Genomic DNA, 18324 nt, shown 5'->3' on the forward strand with positions numbered 1-18324 from the left:
CTTGGTCCTATAGAAGTTCCAAAGCACTTTCATCCTCTATCATATTGATCTTCATAATGATCTGGTACAAAGAACCAGCCAAGCATGGATGGCTCCTGTCTCTGAATTCGGGGCACCTGGGTGGTTCAGTCAGTTAAGCATCTGACTTTGGCTTAGGTCATGATCTCGCGATTCGTGAGTTCAGGCCCCATGTTGGCCTTTGTGCTGACAGCTCAGAGCCAGGAGCCTGCTTCGCATTCTGTGTCTACCTCTCTCTCTGCCCCTCCCCTACTCCCACTCTCTCTCTTTCTCTCTCTCAAAGATAAATACACATTAGGAAAAAAAATTAAAAAGGTTGAATTCAACCTCAGGAGTGACTGTGACAGCTAAGGTTAGTGAGACCTGCTACTTAACTTGTGCCTCTTTCTTGGTTTGCTAAAGTCTTGTTCTCAAATTAGAAATTAGGAGGTTGAGTCAGGGGTGAGCTCATCCTTTGGCATTATGAAGTTGTTAATTTAAAGTATGCCCATCTTAGGGGTGCCTGAGTGGTTCAGTCTGTTAAACATCTGACTCTTGACTTTGGCACAGGTCATCTCACCATCATGAGATCAAGCCCCATGTCGGGCTCTGCACTGGGTATGGAGCCTGCTTAAGATTCTCTCTCTCCTTCTCTTTCTGCTGTCTCTCCTAAATAAATAAATAAATAAATACGTACATACATAAATGCATAAATAAATAAAGTATGCCCATGTTAGAGCTCTCTGTAAGAGACAAGTATCCATCCAAGCTTGTTCAATACTCTGTGGGGTGTGAGAGTTTCCTTTTCAGGGCCAACACATTATTGGAGGAAGGCAATTCCTACTTCTTCCACTTATTTCTATCATGGAAGAAAGGACCTCCCACCTGCCACCCATGGGTCCCAGGTGTCACTCAACACTTTGAGGCACCTCCCAAAATTATAGACAGAGATTCTGGAAGAAATTGTCAGTCTCTACAGGGCTCACCTTTTGTCTCCAAAACTTATTAAATGACATCACAAATAAGGCTTGGCAAATAGGCTGAGGGAGTCTGGTCAGTGAGAACAGACAGAAGCCTGCAGGCATGGATGCAGGCAGGATGGAAATGAAGACCTATGATAGGTGGAAGTGACAACAAAGTGGAGATCCCCAGAAGGCGAATGAACAATCCCAGCTAGCATTACAGAACACTTTCAACAAGCATGGTTCTCCTTTATCCTTGGCAGCCCTGGGTGGTAAGACAGAATTATACCCATTTTACAGATAAGGATCCTACGGTCTAACAAGGTCATCGGGCCATACATAACCAAGCCATTATCTTGGACCAGTGCTTAGTGGGTGTACAGTTGATGTTTGCGGAATAAAAGTAGAAAGTATACATTTGATAGCACTTTTTAAATGATGAGAAATTTATATTTTTGTGTAGTCTTAACTATCTCCCCCACAAGATGCTTACGAATTACAAACGGGCCCTTTTCAACAGAGAAACTTGCCAGATGCCTCCTTAAGCAAGTGATCGATGTTAACATCACTGGTAATAAATCACGTTGACAGAATGTAGCCCCTGAATGATGCACTAAGAAGGGTACAGCATTGCTTCTGTGGCATTCTTGCCAAAAATGCATAATCTTGATCCAATTATGAGAAAACATTAGACATTCAAATTGAGGGCTATTTTGTAAAATGACTTGCCATCACTCTTCAGTGTCAAGGTTACAAGAGAAAAGAGAGATTGGGGGAACTGTCACAGATTAGAGGAGACTAAGCAGACATAACAATTAAATGCAATGTGGGATTCTGGATTACAGCAAAAGTAAAACTGGCAAAATTCAAACAAGCTCTGTAGGTTAGCTGATAGTATTCTATTAGTGGTAATTTCCTGGTTCTGATTGTTGTATCAAGGTCGTGTAAGATGTTAATATTAGGGGGAACTAGGTGAGGGGTACAGAAGGTGAAGACTTTAGCAGAACTCTGAACTACTTTTGCAACTTTCTATAAGTCTAAAGTTATTTCATAATAAAATATTTTATAAATTTGATATATGAATTATATCTCATTTTTTAACAATAATAAAAATCTTGACAAAGTAAAGCATTAATATATAGCTTCTTCAGATGACACCTTCTCCTCTACCAGTACTTATTATTTTTCTCTTTGAATTTGAAATGGCGTTTAGAATCTCTGTATATTCCACATATTCTCAGCTCAGATCTTCTTCCAAGAAGGTCTACTTGATCTCCACAGCTAGAATTCATGTCGTCTTCCCTTGAACTCCTGTGATACTTTATCTGCACCTTTATTAGGGCATTTACCATCTCCACAATGGACATTTATGGTATTTTCCGCCCAGCCCTCTGGCCTAGATCTTCTACCCTCTTCTGACTCCAACCATGACTTTTCATGGAAGCTGCCATGTTTTTACAGACCAATCCCAAGCCACAATTGATTGGTCCAGGGGTAGACACCTGACTCAGTTGGGCCAATCAGACACTTTCCGGGATCCCTCCCCTCCCCCCTACTGGAACTGAGAAGTTAATTGATCTGTCTATGGTGGCATGAGTTATGAAACATGGAAGCTGTTAGCCATCACTTTCTCTGCTACGTGGGGGAACCCTATCTGCCACTAGAGAGGGAAGAACGGTAACAGAGAGAAGCAGAGAGCGAGAGTGTAACCGAGAGAGACCTAATTCTATTTGTTTTTGGAGTTTTCTGTCCTTGCCAGGTGTAGGTTGGTTGGTTGACCCTACTGTCTGCTACATAATCCCTAGAATCCAATCTACCAATAAAATCCCTTCCCCAAAAATCTGTATTAAGGCAGCCAGGATAGTTTTATGTAGCTCTCAACCCAAAGACTCCCAAAGAATATAGCTACTCTGAATGATTTCTGTAGACGTTTTCTCTCTCCCACTCATCTGGGAATTGCCAAATGCCCACTTAGATACAGTTTGCATCGGCCTGCGGCTAGGGAGAAAACTAGAACAATGTGGTGAGTTATAAAGGTAATTTTTTTTAATTGCTAGATTCTGAGATTAGTCCTTATTAAATTTTTTGGTGAGAGTAGAAAGTAATGCTTTATTTTTCCTTTTCTTTAATGTTCTTTGACAAATAACAAAATGTGGCCGCATTTGGGGAGAACACTTTACTGGGATGTAAAATCCCCGAGTCTGGGAAGCACCCAGGTAATGATTCCTCTGGGGCAGAGTTCTCGCCTGGCTCTCAGCACAGCACGGCTACCGACACATGGTAGGGCAAGAGGTACCTCCGAAACGAATGAGATGAGCTAATGAGTTTAGAAAGCTGTTCTGGTCTCCTGCATGTCACGAGGGGATGATCTGATTCAGAACTGTTATAGCTTGTTCATTCACTTCATTCTTTTATGATTTTCAAATCAGGCCAGATTTCTTTATCTATCTGCAAAATGCCCTACTAGTCTTGCCTGACCTTTCCTTTCAAGTGGGCCTCAGATTCATTTTCTCTTTTTTTTTTTTAATTTTTAAAATATATTTTATTTTATTTATTTTAGAGAGACAGCGTGAGTGGGGGAGGAGGCGGAGGGAGAGAGGGGTGGGGAGCGGGGTAGAGAAAATCTTAAGCAGGCTCCACGCTCAGCATGGAGCCTGACATGGGCTAGATCCCATGACCCTGGGTTCATGACCTGAGCCAGAATCAAGAATCTGAGCCACCCAGGCACCCCCATTTTCTCGTTTATCCTTACATCTGTCTAGAGGTGGCTTGACTGGGAGGAGAGGTGAAAGCTCTCTTCTCAAAACGTGGAGGGTCAGCTTACTGTGATGGAGAGAGCACTGGAATGGGAGTCAGCATTGCAGCCTAATTCCGGTTGCCCCTCTGGCTGGTTGCTAATTCTCAGGCAAGTTGCTTTAGTTCTCTGAGCCTCGGTTTTCCCATCCATAAAATGGCGGTGCTGTCTAGCCTACCTTCTGCATGGGGCGGTTAGGAGGGCCTGAGCAGGCTTTGTTAGGCTTTGGCAGCAAATTGGAAACTGGAAAAGGGGAGAATTGTTTTATAGGGGCAGGTGGAGGTATTTGAGTAGGGAAGTGATGATATCATAGAATGGGAAGGTGGGGAAGTTGCTCCGTACTTCCTAGCTATTCCTAGCTATGTCTCTTACTTGCATGTGACCTCGCTTCTCTGTGCCTCAGCTTCCTCGTCTGGGGATAGCCACGTCCCACAGTCAGAATCCCGTACTGGACACCGAAGAACACATAGAGCTGGTGAGGGAGAGAGAGGCAGTCCAGGTGGAGGAGACTGTAGCAAAGGCTTGGGATCAGGAATTATTGAGGCACAAATGAGAAACGCTGGTCTCACGTGTTGTGTTTCATGGGTACAATAAAAATACTTCTCTATCGTGATGAGAATTAAGCAAGATAATGCAGGCAGAACCCTCAGCACAGACTGGCACATAGCAAACTCAGTCATGGTGCTCGTCCTTACTGCTGTCATTTTATTTTACAGGTAAAGGAAACAGAATCTCTGAAAGGTGATGTGGCTGGCCTAGTCACACAGTTATCAGAGTCAGGCAGGATTTGAATCCACATCTTCTTGACTCTAGAGGCCAGGCTCTGGACAACTGTGCTACAGTCGCCTGTTTGTGGGGCCTCTGCTCCCGACCCCAGCTGTCTGCCTGACTCAGCAACTGTGGGTGGCCTTACTCCCATGCGTGGGCAGCAGAGCTGGTAAGAAGCCTCCCAGTTCCTTGAAAACCAAATATGGCCATACCAGGCCCTCTGAGGCCTGACCCCCAGTCTGGGCTTGCTCCTGCCTGCTCCTCTGGGCCGTGGGGCCTTACTCCCCGTACAAACTGCTGGGTTTGCCCCAAAGGACTCTGGGAGAGCCTGTAATCAGATCCCCTTCCTCATAGGATCTTGTTGAGCAAGTGAGACCAGTGTCTTATCCATGCTGTAATAATTCCTAACTCCAAACCTTTGCTCAGGGAGTGCCTCTCTCTAACCAGCTCTTGTGCTTTCGTTGGTGCCCAGTGTGAGGTCAGGAATAGTTACTTCCAGACTGTGTGACTTAGAGTAAGATACTCATCACATCCATCCATACCTTCCTTCCTTCCTCCCTCCCCTCCCCTTCCCTCTTTTTCCCTCTCCTTCCTACCTTTTCTCCTTCCTTCCTTCCTTTCTTCCTTCCTTCCTTCCTTCCTTCCTTCCTTCCTTCCTTCCTTCCTTCTTTCCTTCCATCCATCCAATGGGCACCTACCTGTGCCAGACACTTTATATATAGTCTCTCCTTCCAGACTAGAAGCCTTGCAGACCAGGTGCCAGGAGATAATTATTCAACCAATATCCTTGGGCAAGGCTTGTCTTCACTACAGTCCTGACGAGGCTCTTGTTATCACCTCCATTTCACAGTTGGGAAGACTGACATGAAGAGAGGGGAAGTCCAAAGGATGCCCAGTGGAGATGGGTGGCACTGAGACTTGAACTCTGATCCACTGGACTCTAGAGGCAGTTCTGCCCAACTCTTAATGGACGGACAGACTGTGGTGAAGGTCAGGTCCTAGGGGAGGGCTGGGACCACTTCACTTCTTAGCTTCTGAGTAATTCCCTTAACCCAGAGCCTTTCCAATGCAACTATCCCTCACTCACTTTCCCTACTCCAGCCTCTCCATGGCTGATCTGATACTTGCTAGGGAGACTAGAAAGGATTAATTCTTTCCCTTGGTCCCCCATTTCTGAGCCTTTGAGGGTGCCTGTCCTATCTCATAGCTTGCAAATCCTTCTCAAGGTCACCAGCATCCTTACCGCAGCGCTGCAGAGTAAGGAGGATCTTCCCCATGGTTCCAATAGGGGAACTGAGGCCCCTGCACTGGTCATACGTTACATCAGGGTGTGGCCCAGCTGGGCTTGGAATCTCTTGCTTCAAGGAGCTGAGCACAGAATTAGCTGCTAGATCTTTCTTGAAGCCTGGTATGAAGTGTTTAGAGTCCAGAAGATCCAGCTCTGCTTCTCACTAACTGTGCAGCCTTGGGAGAGTCACTTCACTTTTCAGAGCCTTATCTTCTCCTCTGACAAATGGGGATAGTGCTGGTACCCATTTGAGAGATATTGGGAGGATGGAAAAAAATAGTGCTTGTAAATCACTTAGCACAGTGCCTGGAACATAGTGGGTGCTCAGACAATGAGGTTATTACTGTGCTTAGTGCCTAACATAGAACATCAGATCAGGAGGGCTATCCAGGCCAAGGGTAATTTACTAACATTCCTTTATCACTACTATGTGCCAAACACATTCATCAGGACACAATCCCTATAACTCAGTGCCATTTTACAGATGAGGTGACTGAGGCTCAGAGAAGGAAAGTGACTGGCTCTAACTCCCTGTCCAATCAGAGGAAGAGCCTGGGCCTGGACTCAAGTCTGTGTCTATAATGTCAGCTTTGTTTTGCTGGATTCTCCAACCTTATCATGTGAAGACCCAGAGAGGAAAAGGGAGTTACTCGGGGCTCCACAGCAGCTGGGAATAGGTCAGACCACACCGGGGAGGCCTTTTCCATCCTGGCAGCTCTGCACAGGTCTGGGTAATTCTCCAGTTCTAGGATTAAGACAGGAGCTTACTGACACAGTCACAGTCCTCAGAAGGGTCCCAGAATCTGGTCCACAGTCTCAGGCTAGCTGGCAGATCTCAGCTTCCCCGGAAGCCCCCACTCTACCCTGTGACCACCCCTTCCCCACCTCCAGCTTTCAACTTGTCCCCCCCCCCCCCCGCCCCGCCTTTTTTTTTTTTTCCAATCAGTTGAACCTTCTGCCAAAGAAAACTCGTTGATGCCCGCAAAACCAGCCAGCCGGGGAGGAGGCTGCTCTGGAATGTCAGAGGGGGGTCACTAAGCTGTTTGTGAGCAGGCCAACACAGAAATGTGAGCAGCTACCTTTTTTGGGGAAAGTCAGAACTCCCTCTGTGGGAAAGGATCCAGGGAAGGCTATCTCAGAGGCTTGGGCCTCAGTTTCCCCTTGATCAACACCCCGGCATTTATGGGGTATGAGTAACTTCAGCTATTGATTCAATAGCTGTTGGTTGGGTGACTGCTGTGTTCCAGGCACTGAGCTGGCAGCTTGGGACACAGCTGACACAGAGCTAAGCCCTGTGCTCAGGGAGGACTTTTCAGCAGAAGGCAGTGTCTTAGTACGTCTCCCAGTGAACAAAAGGCAGGTGCCCCAGGCCTACAACCCCTGATCAACACTCTTGGGGCTGGTCAGGTTTCAGAACTCAGAATTTTGGGGGTTTTAAAAGGTGAGCTGGGGGCGTCTGGGTGGCTCAGTCAGTTAAGCGTCTGACTTGACTCAGGTCATGATCTCACAGTTCATGAGTTCAAGCCCTGCATCGGGCTGTGTGCTGACAGCTCAGAGCCTGGAGCCTGCCTTGGATTCTGTGTCTCCCTCTCTCTCTGCCCCTCCCCTCCTCGCACTCTGTTTCTCTCTCTCTCGAAAATAAATAAACATTAAAAATTTTTTTTAATCTGGTGGGGACTGGGCCCACCCATCTCCAATCAAATATATGAATATTGCTGTAGTGAGAAGTTTAAGTATTGAGTCTAAGTGGGGCCCCAGGTTTGGCCTCCACACGAGTTTTCTTCAAATATATGGAAAAGCCCTTGGATATTTGGGCTTTGTGGACTGTAGAGTTGAAGACAAGGGACTGAAGCCCTGATTCATCTCCCCATTTTCTCAGATGAGAAAACTGAGGCTCAGGGCAGAGGAGTCACATACCCCAGGCCCTTGAGCAAGCAAATGGTGCAGGTGGGTAGAATGCAGGTCTCAGTGACTCCACATTCAGAGCTTGTCACCAGCAGGGACCCTGGCTGGGAGAGAAGCAAGGGCTGAGTAGAGGAGGCTCCCTAGCCAAACCTCAGCAGCCCACCAGCCAGTTCTGCCAGGAAGGAGTTAAGAGCAACCTGGGCCTCCGCCAGGCCTCTGCACGGCGGCTCCTTGCAGGGCCTGCCTGTCTGGGGCCTGTTTACCAGGCCACACTTGCATCACTGGCTTCAACGTGCAGTGCAAACACACTCACATTCTTGGGTCATGAGAAATGCACAATTATGATGACATCATGCCCAGAGAGAAGATTTTCGCCAGCCTCCCTTCTGCCCACAGTCAAAGCTGTTTAATTAGCACTCTTAACTGGAACTCTTGTCTTCTTGTAAAAACCAACTGGAAGAATTTATGGGTGGGGGTGATGGGGGTTGGAGTGAGTATGTGTGTGTGTGTATGTGTGTGTGTGTTTTAAGGATAAAAATAGCTCATCTGGGACTCCTTTTGGGGTATTTGTGAGTATCAGTGCACCACTGTTTATATTAAATCTATGTCACCCTGGACATTTTCGTCTGAATTTGGCTTGGAGACGAGACGAGAGAAACCACCCATGTCTTTTTGTTCCTTTTTGGGAAGGAGACACGTAGGCCAAGTAAAAGGGCCCTTGGAGATGATTTAGACCAACCATCATTATACAGCCAAGGAAAGGGAAGCCCAGAGAGGGGAGGGCCTTGCTTGAGGTCACACAGTGAGGCTCCAAGTTCTCACACCACTCATGCACTTTGCCACGCTGCCCGCAGCCCCTACTTCGGCTTTATGAGTTGGTTTTTCAGGGTGTTGAAAAGAGAGATACCTCTAGCCAGAGCTTCCTGGATATCTTTTGAGATCAAAATGGAGGAAATGGTGGTGTTGGGGGTGTTGGTGTTGGTGTTGGGTGGATGCGGAGGTGGCCTGGGAGCAGAGGAGAGAAAGACTGGGACCACAGAAAGCCTCAACCTCACCTTCCTGCTCTCCCCCACCAAAAGGAAACTACCCTAGGCTTTGAAACATCTGTTCCTCTTCCAGGCACCCCCAGGCTTCCTTTAGCTCCTCCTTCCTAAGAAGTGCCACCTCCTCACTGGCTTCCTTCCATGACCATTGAAGACTTATTTCCCACCATGGGAGCTAGATTTTTAGCAAATGAAAATAGAAGACACCAGTTAAATTTGACTTTCAGAAGGGCACCTGGGTGGTTTGGTTGGTTGAGTGTCTGACTCTTGATTTTGGCTCAGGTCACGATCCCAGGGTTGTGGGATTGAGCCCTGCATCTGGTTCCACGCCACTGAGTGCAGAGCATGCTTGAGACTCTCTCTCTCTCTTTAAAAAAACACAAAAAAACTGACTTTCATATAAGCAACAAATAATGTTTTAGTAGGAATATGTCTCATGCAATATCAGGATACCTGGAAACCTTAGTCCCCTTCATCTTTATCATCACCATTGTGGCAGATAAAATGCTTCCCCACCAGCCTTCCCTCTCTTTCCTCATTAACTGAACCCTGATTTTTGTCTGGGGTGGGATTGTATCCCAGGCTATGAGTCAATCATGATTAGTCTAAGCTAGTCACAACAATCCTGTTCTCTTTTGCCTTTCCAGACTCCCTTGCAGTTAGGAATGGTCTGGTGGCCTTAAAATATGTCTGTAAATTTTTTTGACACCCTCCTTTTGAAAAGGTGGAAATTCACCCCCACAACCTTGAATGTAGGCTAGACTTAGCGACTCATTTCAAAGAGTGACTTCTGAGGGTAGGTCATGAAAACCATTGTTGTTGTTACCTTGCTCTCTTAGATTACTTGCTCTGGGGGAAATTAACCACCATAGTGTGAGGACACTCAACAGCCCTGTGGAGAGGCCCACATGGGAGGAACTAAGTCCTGCCACTAGTAGCCAGCACCAACATGCCAGGCATGTGAGTGAGAGACCTGGAAAGTGGCTCCAGCCCCAGTCAAACCTTTGAATGTGGGCCAACATTTTGACTTGCAGCATCAGCCAGAGATATCTTTGTATTAATCATATATTTTTTAAGATTTGATTTATTTATTTTTTAAACATTTATTTATTTTTGAGGGAGAATGAGCATGAGCAGGGGAAGGGTGGGGAGAGAGAGAGAGAGAGAGAGAGAGAGAGAGAGAGAGAGAGAGAGAGAGAGAGAGAATCCAAAGCAGGCTCTGTGCTGACAGCAGGGAGCCTGATGTGGGGCTTGAGCCCACAAATGACAAAATCATGACCTGAACTGAAGTCAGATGCTTAACTGACTGAGCCACCAGGTGCCCTAAGATTTTTTAAGTAATATCTGCACTCAATTTGGGGGTTGAACTTACAACCCTGAGATCAAGAGTCACATGCTCTACCAATTGAGCCAGCCAGGCACCCCTGTATTAATCATATTTTAACTTTTCTATATTTTATGATGTTTAAACATCTTTGGGGGGCCTTGCTGGCTGGGAAAAGACTGCCCCACCCAGGGCTAACTAATTCCTAGAGACAGTAAACAACCTGTTGGTGAGCCCACCTTTTATGCACAAACCAACCAATCCTGAGTCCATACCCCCCTGACACTTCTTTATCTAACTCATATACCAAGCTAATATTTCCCTTGACTTAGATCATCCCAAAGCCAGGTACTAGACAACTAGGGACAGCCCCTGTGCCCTGGAGCCCACTGGAATTACCCAAACTACCCAAACATTACCCTGCCTTTCCTTGCCTATCCCACAGACACCCTAATGAAGGTTATGGCCTTGGCTTTCTCTTGCTCCTTTTTGCCTCCTGACCAACACTGGTGCTTCCGCCTATGGCCCCACACACATGCTGTGCCTCTTGTTTCTAGGAGAACTGTGAGTAATGTTAAACTTTTCTTTCAGTGGCATCGAACTCTCCATGTCATCATGCAGTCATCTTTATAAATGAAGACACAGGCACAAATCACCCCTAAGAGATCCTGATTCAGAACCACCAAACTACACCATCCCCAACTGACCCACAGAAACTGAGAGATAGGAAAATATTTACGGCAGTGTTAAGAATCTAGGTTTGGGGTTATTTGTTCCCCAGCAATGGGTAACTAATATGAATGGTCATGTAACCTAGTTCTGACTAGTAAGACATAGGGAAAGTATGCTAGGGTGCTTCTAGGAAGCTTTCCTCATAAAAGGATCAAAAGGGAGAGGAGAGCTCAGGGGTATTACCCTCCTTAAACAAGGATGATACTTGTAGGAATGACAGCCATCTTGGGACCGTGAGGCCCTGAAAATAAGGTTAGAGAGGTGAAAAAGTAGAAAGGACCTGTGTTGGGGCTCCTGGATGGCTCAGTTGGTTAAGCGTCCAACTTTGGCTCAGGTCATGATCTTGTGGTTTGTGAGTTCGAGTCCCACATTAGGCTCTATGCTGACAGCTCAGAGCTCGGAGCCTGATGCCTGCTTTGGATCCTGTGTCTCCCTCTGTCTCTGCCCCTCCCCTGCTCATGCATGAGCTCTCTCTCTCTCTCTCTCTCTCTCTTTCTCTCTCTCTCTCTCTCTCTCTCTCTCAAAAATAAGTATTAAATTTTTTTTTTTTAAAAAAGGACCTGTGTCTTTATAACATCATTAAGCAGGTGGACTAACTCTATGCCCACCTGCATCCAGATTTGCAGACAAGCAAGCAATCAATGTGGTTATGGTTTAAGCTACTGTACCCTACAACTTGCAGCTTAATGCATCCCTAACCAATACGGTCCGCATGCACAATAGCAGCTCACTTAACTGGAGTAACTTGTGCAATGACTTCATCTATCTACAAGCTGAAATGAAGCTAAAAGGCCAACTGAGTACCAAAACCAACACCACAATGTCCATACCAAGCACCTTACTCTCAGATAAGCTTTCCCTCACGTTTACTCATAGCCTTTTAGGTTTTACTTTAGACACAATTCTAACAAGCATTCCTAAGGTGTCTTCTTGGGCCACAGTAGCTTGGAAATCAAATTCAATTCAATAATCAATCATTTGCTATTGTGCAAAGCACTGTGGGAGCCCCTGCTTGACACTGTATATCCGTGAATGAGTTTTAAGAGAGTGAACAACATGATCTCATTGGTCAAAGTAACTTGGCCTGTAAAGTAGAGACCAGAGCGAGCCTGGAAAAAAGAAAAGAGAAAAGTTGCTAGTGAAGGCCAATCTATTAAGAAAATATATGTTTAAAAGTATTTTTCCATGGAAAATTCCATTAACAGGACAAATCACTATAACTCTTCTTAATTGTTGCTAATACTGGTTTTCCAAAATACTCCACATACTTGTATGCTTTAACTTCCTGAATCCCTTAAAAGTTTTCACAAGTGAAATAGTGTGCCAGGCCTGGATGTGAGTTCAGAAGAAATGCAGAATGTAGCAATGCTAAGATATCCTGGTGCACAATTATTCTACCTGTATAGATGGGAATCTGAGGCCCAGGGGGAGGGAACAGCCCGGAGTGGCACAGTAAACTAGTGGCAGACTGAGGACTAGAACTCAGAATTCTGAACTTTCCCTTTCTCCAGTCAGTGAGGAAGGTAACAGTCATTCCCTCAAACCACCCAGACATTTTCTTTGTAAGGCGGAGAGTCTTCACCCTGCGCTGTCAGCTTCTCCCCACCACCCCCCCACCCCGAGTCAGGAAGCTCTGCCTGCCCAGGATTTTCCTGTGTGTGGGAAAGAAACAGAATGGGCAGATAAATCCTCCGAGGCTTGTTTTCAAGTACATGAGGCCCTCTCCCCGGCCTCAAGGCCCTGGCCAAGATGACCAATCCATTGACATGTGTTTTTGTGTGTTTCTAAAAGTAATTCAAAAGGATGTCTGTGCATCCCTGAAGCACAAGGCTGGACATGGGAGGGGAGGGGAGTATGGGTCATTGTTCCTGAGGACGGGGAGCTGCCTTGGTTTGGGTCCTCCCAGAAGCAGACCCTAAAACAAATATTTAAGTGTCAGGAATCTATCTGGGAAGTGAACCCAGGGAATCCCTGTCAGGGAGTGGGGAAGCGAGACAGGGAGTGGAAGTGAGCCAGTAGGGGAAGCATTATCAGGGCAGTTACTGTGGTGAACAACCGGAGCTCCGCCCTACTAGGGACCTCCCAGAGACCGTGTAGGCCATACCTCAGCCATCCCAACCAAAGGATTAGGGAGTTGGGTTGTCTGTCCACCAATTTTCTATCCTTCGATGGCCAAGGGCTACTTCTGGGGGTGCCAATTCTTGGCACTTCCAGTGTGCTCCTGAGGCCAGAACAACACCATCAGGCATTCAGTGAGCAGCCTTTGGTGGGTAGAGGTGATCGTCCATGGGATAGGGGCTATGTCTGCTCCAGGAGTTGACCACTAATTAGTTTTACATTCACAGGAAAAGGTGGACACAGGCCCAGGAGACACGTCTCTCCCTCTGGGGAAGGATGTGAAGGGTGTGTACTGCAACAGCAGGGGCTTTTTCCTGTCCAGGCCTCCATCACCCCTTTCTTCTCGTGTCAGGGAGCCACATTTCTGTGATAGTCAGCTAGTATGCATGAATATCCATCTCTTCCTCTTTGAGGCCCAGCTAGACCATACTTCCCAGTCTCTCTTGTAGTTAGGAGGGGCCATGTTCTCAGACAATGAAATGTGAGCAGAAGGGATGTGCACCTCTTCCAGACTCGGGCCAAAAAGCCCCTCCACATACTGTCCTTTTTCTTTCTTTCCCTTTCTGTGGCCAATTTAGAGGCCAATGTTGGAACGTCTTTAATGATGCTTTGGAGGAACATGATATCATGCAAATTACTGCACAAATCACTACTGCTATTTGGCGTTAGCTCTAGGAGGAAAAAGGAACTAGGAAGCACTTTGCCTCTTGATCCAGGCAGAGGGAACAGCATGGGCAAAGGCCACGGGGCAGGAAAGAGAAACCCAAACCAAGCCAGTGTAATGAGCACTGGGAGAGCAATGAGGGACAGTGACATGAGAGGAAGGTGCATGATCCTGATACAAGATTAATGGGTTTGTGGGAGGTTATTTGATGGGTTTGGGACAGACACAGCCTTGGCAGCCTCCGCATCACAGGGGCAGAGCATCAGTTTAAGAAACCAGATTGTAACTAGGAGGGGCTGAACCTAGTAACTTAAAATTTGTGTGTGGCTTAGATAGTCATGGAGTTGAGTGGGCTCCATGCCTGGAGTCCCCTGTCCCAGAGTCAGGGCCCCCTGCCCCTCCCAGTGAGGGAAGGGCTTTTCTGTGTTCACAGCCCAGCCTCACCTTAAAGGATCATTCCCAGGTCACCTAGCCTGAATTTGGTGAGTCTTGAAATCAGGTGGCCCAGAACCTCTCTTGGGCTGAGTTCCTCTCATCCTACACAAATGACTCTCCAATATCAGACCTACAGGCTCTTCTTGTGGGCTAGCCTGGGAACCTCACCACATTGTTTTGTTAAACCTCAAGTGACTGACTTACTAATGAAGTGTTGGGCTGGAGCTGCTTGCCTGACCTCCGGGGCTGCTTTTTGCCTGCCCCACCCCCTCCCCCAAAGCAATGTCCTCTCGGGAAATGCAGCTGACCCAGCTGCATCCGTGGGAAGGCCTGGCCCCCACACCTCACCCTCCTAGCCCTGCTGAGGCCTCAGGAAATGACCCTTTTAGCAGCCACGAGCGATCCAGAGGACAATGACAGAGGGACGGAAGCCTGTTTGTCTCAGCTAACTTGTCCCCTTGGGTGGATGCCAGCTGCTGGAAATACAAAACTGAAGATTCAGTGGGAAAATATATTTTTTTAAAAAAACAGACAATCCTATGGGCTTTAGCCAACTTCTGAGGCTCTGAGGGATCTTGTTTTCTTTAATTGTGTGTGTGTGTGTGTGTGTGTGTGTGTGTGTGTGTGTGTGTGTGTGTGAGTTTAAAACATATAAGGCTCAGAGCATCAAAGACTCTAAAGTTTGGAAGATCAGCTGTCCCACCCAAGCTGCAGGCCCCCCTGTGGCATCTGTCTTCGTGTGGCTGGGCCCCACCTCTCCACACCATTGTTAATCACATCACTCGGCTCTGGCACTGTCCCCACCCCACCTCCACTCACCACCTAGAAGCCCAAGAGCCCTTCTCAAACCCAAATCAAGTCACCCCTTCTAGGGCTCTGCAGGCCAGCTCTGCCTCAGCTCCAAGGGGCTTCCTCACCACCCTCTTTGAAACAGCACCTCTCAATTGTTCTCTCTCAGAGCACTCATTTTTGCACTTAACCCCATCTGGAGTGATCTGGTTTGTTTACACATGCCCGGTGCATAATACATATTCAGTAAATGTTGACTGACTGAATGTTTTTCAGTGGTAGTTGCATTCAGATCAGAGTTGGCTCAGAGAATCCAGTGTTCATTGTATTGCAACAAACATTTTTATTGGCTACAAACTGCGCCAGGGCCGGGAGGCAAATCAATCAAGAATTCCACTCATTTATTTACTCATTCATTTGGAGGGTAGAGCCCTGTATAGGTAGTGATTCCATGGGGGGGGGGGGGGGGGAGGGCAGAGAACAGCTGGAAAACTTCATGGAAGAGGGGGTATGGATTTTCCATCAAAAGAGAAGCCAAATGGGATGGTGGACTGTCCAACTTGAAGGAACTGTCTCGTTTGGAAAGTGTGAATGTGAATGTGTTTAAAAAAGGAAGAGAATCATGGAGTGTGGAATTTGATTTATTCCCACTTTGGACTGCCAGGGAAGGCAGAGACCTGGTTTTATGTGGGGCTGTAGAGGGGATACTCAACCTTGTTTGCTGAAACAACGGAGGGATGAATGTAAAGGGCTGAAGTGGGGAGGGGGTGAAGTTGTTCTGTTGCCGTGGAGGCCTTGAATGGCATGCTAGGCAGCCTGGGTTTTCCTCTATGGGCAAGAGTCTAATGAAAATAATGATTTTGAGAAGCCTGTTTTAAGGCTGATGTCAGTGACTCCTGAATTCCAGTTCTCTAGTGATGCAGACTACCACAAGATGCTTCTGGAAAATACAGTTGCCTGGGACCCATCTTGGGAGAATCTGATTCTCTGTAAGCTGGAGTTGGGGCCTGGTCATCTGCATTTTTATAACCTTTCCACACGTTCTCATCATTTACCAGGTTTGGTGACCACTGAGGCTCAGAGAGGTGAAGGCATGTGTCCGAGATTACCCAGCCAAACAGTGGTAGGCGGGGGGCCTTTGACCCAGGTCCATGTGGCCCTCCGTGTTTACCTGCTTCATCTGCAGCCTCCCTCTGGACTAGCTCCTTTCTCCAGTTTTCTTTTCTCCTGGATGCAAGAATCTGGGCCAGGGCTGAGGCTGCTGGCCCTGTTCTCCCTTCCCCTCCCCACCCCCAGCCTCAAAGGTCAGGTACCTCCCAGCCTCTTGCGGGCATGTCCATTTATGGCTCTGTTGTTCCAAAACGTGGCCAAATTTATAAACTCCCCCTTCCCGGAGACACGAAACAATTTGTGCAGAGTATAGTGCGGGGGCAGAGCTAGGAGCTTCATCCGGGGCTTGGACTGCAGCCCTGGCCCAAGCCCAACAAGCTTTGGCGTTGGCCGGGCTGCAGTCCCTCCCTGGGCCTCAGTTTCTCCACCTATAGAGCAAAGGAACTGGACTAGATCATTCCTGAAGTCCTTTCTAAGTTTAGACACATCCAATTTACTGCTTATAAATGACAATTTCCTAAATCCACGGGCCCAGTAATTGTAAAAGATGGGCTGGAGAATGGACTGTAGCCTCTAGGCTCTTTTGCATTGCTTCTTTTCTTTCTTGCTTGCTTGCTTGCTTGTTTTAAGTTAAAAAATTATCCAAGGAGGGGCGCCTGGGTGGCTCAGTCAGTTGAGCATCTGACTTCGGCTCAGGTCATGATCTCACAGCTGGTGGGTTCGAGCCCCACAATGGGCTCTGTGCTAACAGCTTGGAGGCTGGAGCCTACTTCGGATTCTGTGTCTCCTTCTCTCTCTGTCCCTCCCCTGCTCGCACTCTGTCTCTCTCTCAAAAATAAACATTAAAAGAAATTTAAAAAGTTTTTTTTCAATGTTTATTTTTGAGAGATAGAGACAGAGCATGAGTCGGGGAGGGGCAGAGAGAGAGAAAGGCACAGAATCTGAAGCAGGTTCTAGACTCTGAGCTGTCAGCACAGAGTCCGATGCGGGGCTCGAACCCACAAACCATGAGATCATGACCTAAGCTGTTAATTGTCTGGCACTTAACCAACTGACCCATCCAGGCACCCCTCATGTTTTCTTTTCTTTAATTTTTTTTTTTTTTGCTAATATTCCATTGTACAGATATGCTACATTTTGCTTGTTCATTTGCCAGTTGGTGGACTCTAGGAGTGTATCCAGTTTGAGACTATTAGGAATAATATTGCTATGAATGTTTGCATGCAAGTCTTTATGTGGGTATGTGTTCTCATTTCTCTTGGGTGGATACCTCATTTCCAACCTTTTAAACTGCTCTGGCATCCCTCAGTGGAAGGACACACTCTGGTGTTGTAACCAGTCCTCCATCAATGGACATTTAGATTGTTTGCGAGGTTTTTATTCTCACAAACCCTGCTGCTCTGTGCTTCTTTGTCCCTCCATCTCTGGATGCATGTGCAAGAAGAGAGATGGTTGGGTTATAGAATATGTACATTTTACATTTGTTGAATTGTTCCCAAATCATCCTCCATGACACTTTTGCCTTCTCTTCTCTTCAAAGGAACAAGAATGGCGTGTGTGAGAGAATCCACTATAAAGTTATCACCACGACCCCTACCCTTCCCATTGAGCCGGAGGGACTGGACAAGGAGAAAGGCCACTTCTGGATAAAAGTCCCTAGGTGTGGCAGTCACAAGATAACTGAGGTCAAGCAGGAGAAAGCAGAGGCTGTTATAAGGACTAGAACTCTTCCTCCCAAGTTCTCCTTTGCAAGCATATAGGTAATGAGCTCTCTGTCACTGGAAATATGCAAGTGGAACCTGGCCGATCATTTGGCAGAGGCTGTAAAGGAGCTCTCAACATCTGATGGGAAACTGGGCTGTATGGCTTCTGAGCAGCAGTTTGTCTAAGGGGTTAAGAACATGGGCTTAGCTGGCAGTGGCCTCTGGTTTAAACCCCAGCTTTGCCATTTCCTAGCTCTCTTCCTTCCATCTTCAGGTAACCACGATTCTGACTCCTATCATCACAGATTTATCTTGCCCATTCTAGAAATTCATACAAATGTCATCACACTGAACATTCTCTTGTATCTGGCTTATTTCATTCAACATTATGTTCATGAATTCCTGAGGGTTTTTTTTTTTTTTTTTTTTTCAAATCTCCCTCCATCCAGTAGGGGACACTCACCAACATTTCATCTTTCATTAATTTCTTCCATCATTGAGTCACTCATTCAACAAGTATTTCTTGAGCCCTTGCTGTGTGGGGAGGGCTGGCCAAACAGAGTAACCCATGGCAAAGACTGATGAACTCTGGGTCTCCCAGAATGTTCTTTGACTCAAAACTATTTTGTATACAAATTACAATGGTGAGAGCCCTACTCTGAACTACTGCAGTACCAGGTAGTATCCCCAAT

At 46.8% G+C, this 18324-nt stretch overlaps 1 long non-coding RNA gene across 5 annotated transcripts in view; it reads left to right on the plus strand.

Annotated features, from left to right (window-relative positions):
• The window catches only part of LOC109493276, a 30220-nt gene extending 12189 nt beyond the window's left edge, over positions 1-18031 (plus strand). Inside the window, exons 2-6 of one of the 5 annotated variants that reach the window (XR_006588466.1) lie at positions 4470-4690; positions 5372-5511; positions 6756-6876; positions 10527-10645; positions 17470-18031. This is a non-coding gene — a long non-coding RNA (uncharacterized LOC109493276). The remainder of the gene's footprint in view (positions 1-4469; positions 4691-5371; positions 5512-6755; positions 6877-10526; positions 10646-17469) is intronic. The other 4 variants (XR_006588467.1, XR_006588468.1, XR_002147409.3 and 1 more) reach the window with 4 other exon arrangements.
• Positions 18032-18324: the final 293 nt, after the last annotated feature.

The sequence above is a fragment of the Felis catus genome, chromosome D3 (genome assembly GCF_018350175.1).
Source record: "Felis catus isolate Fca126 chromosome D3, F.catus_Fca126_mat1.0, whole genome shotgun sequence".
NCBI classification, from domain to species: Eukaryota; Metazoa; Chordata; class Mammalia; order Carnivora; family Felidae; genus Felis; species Felis catus.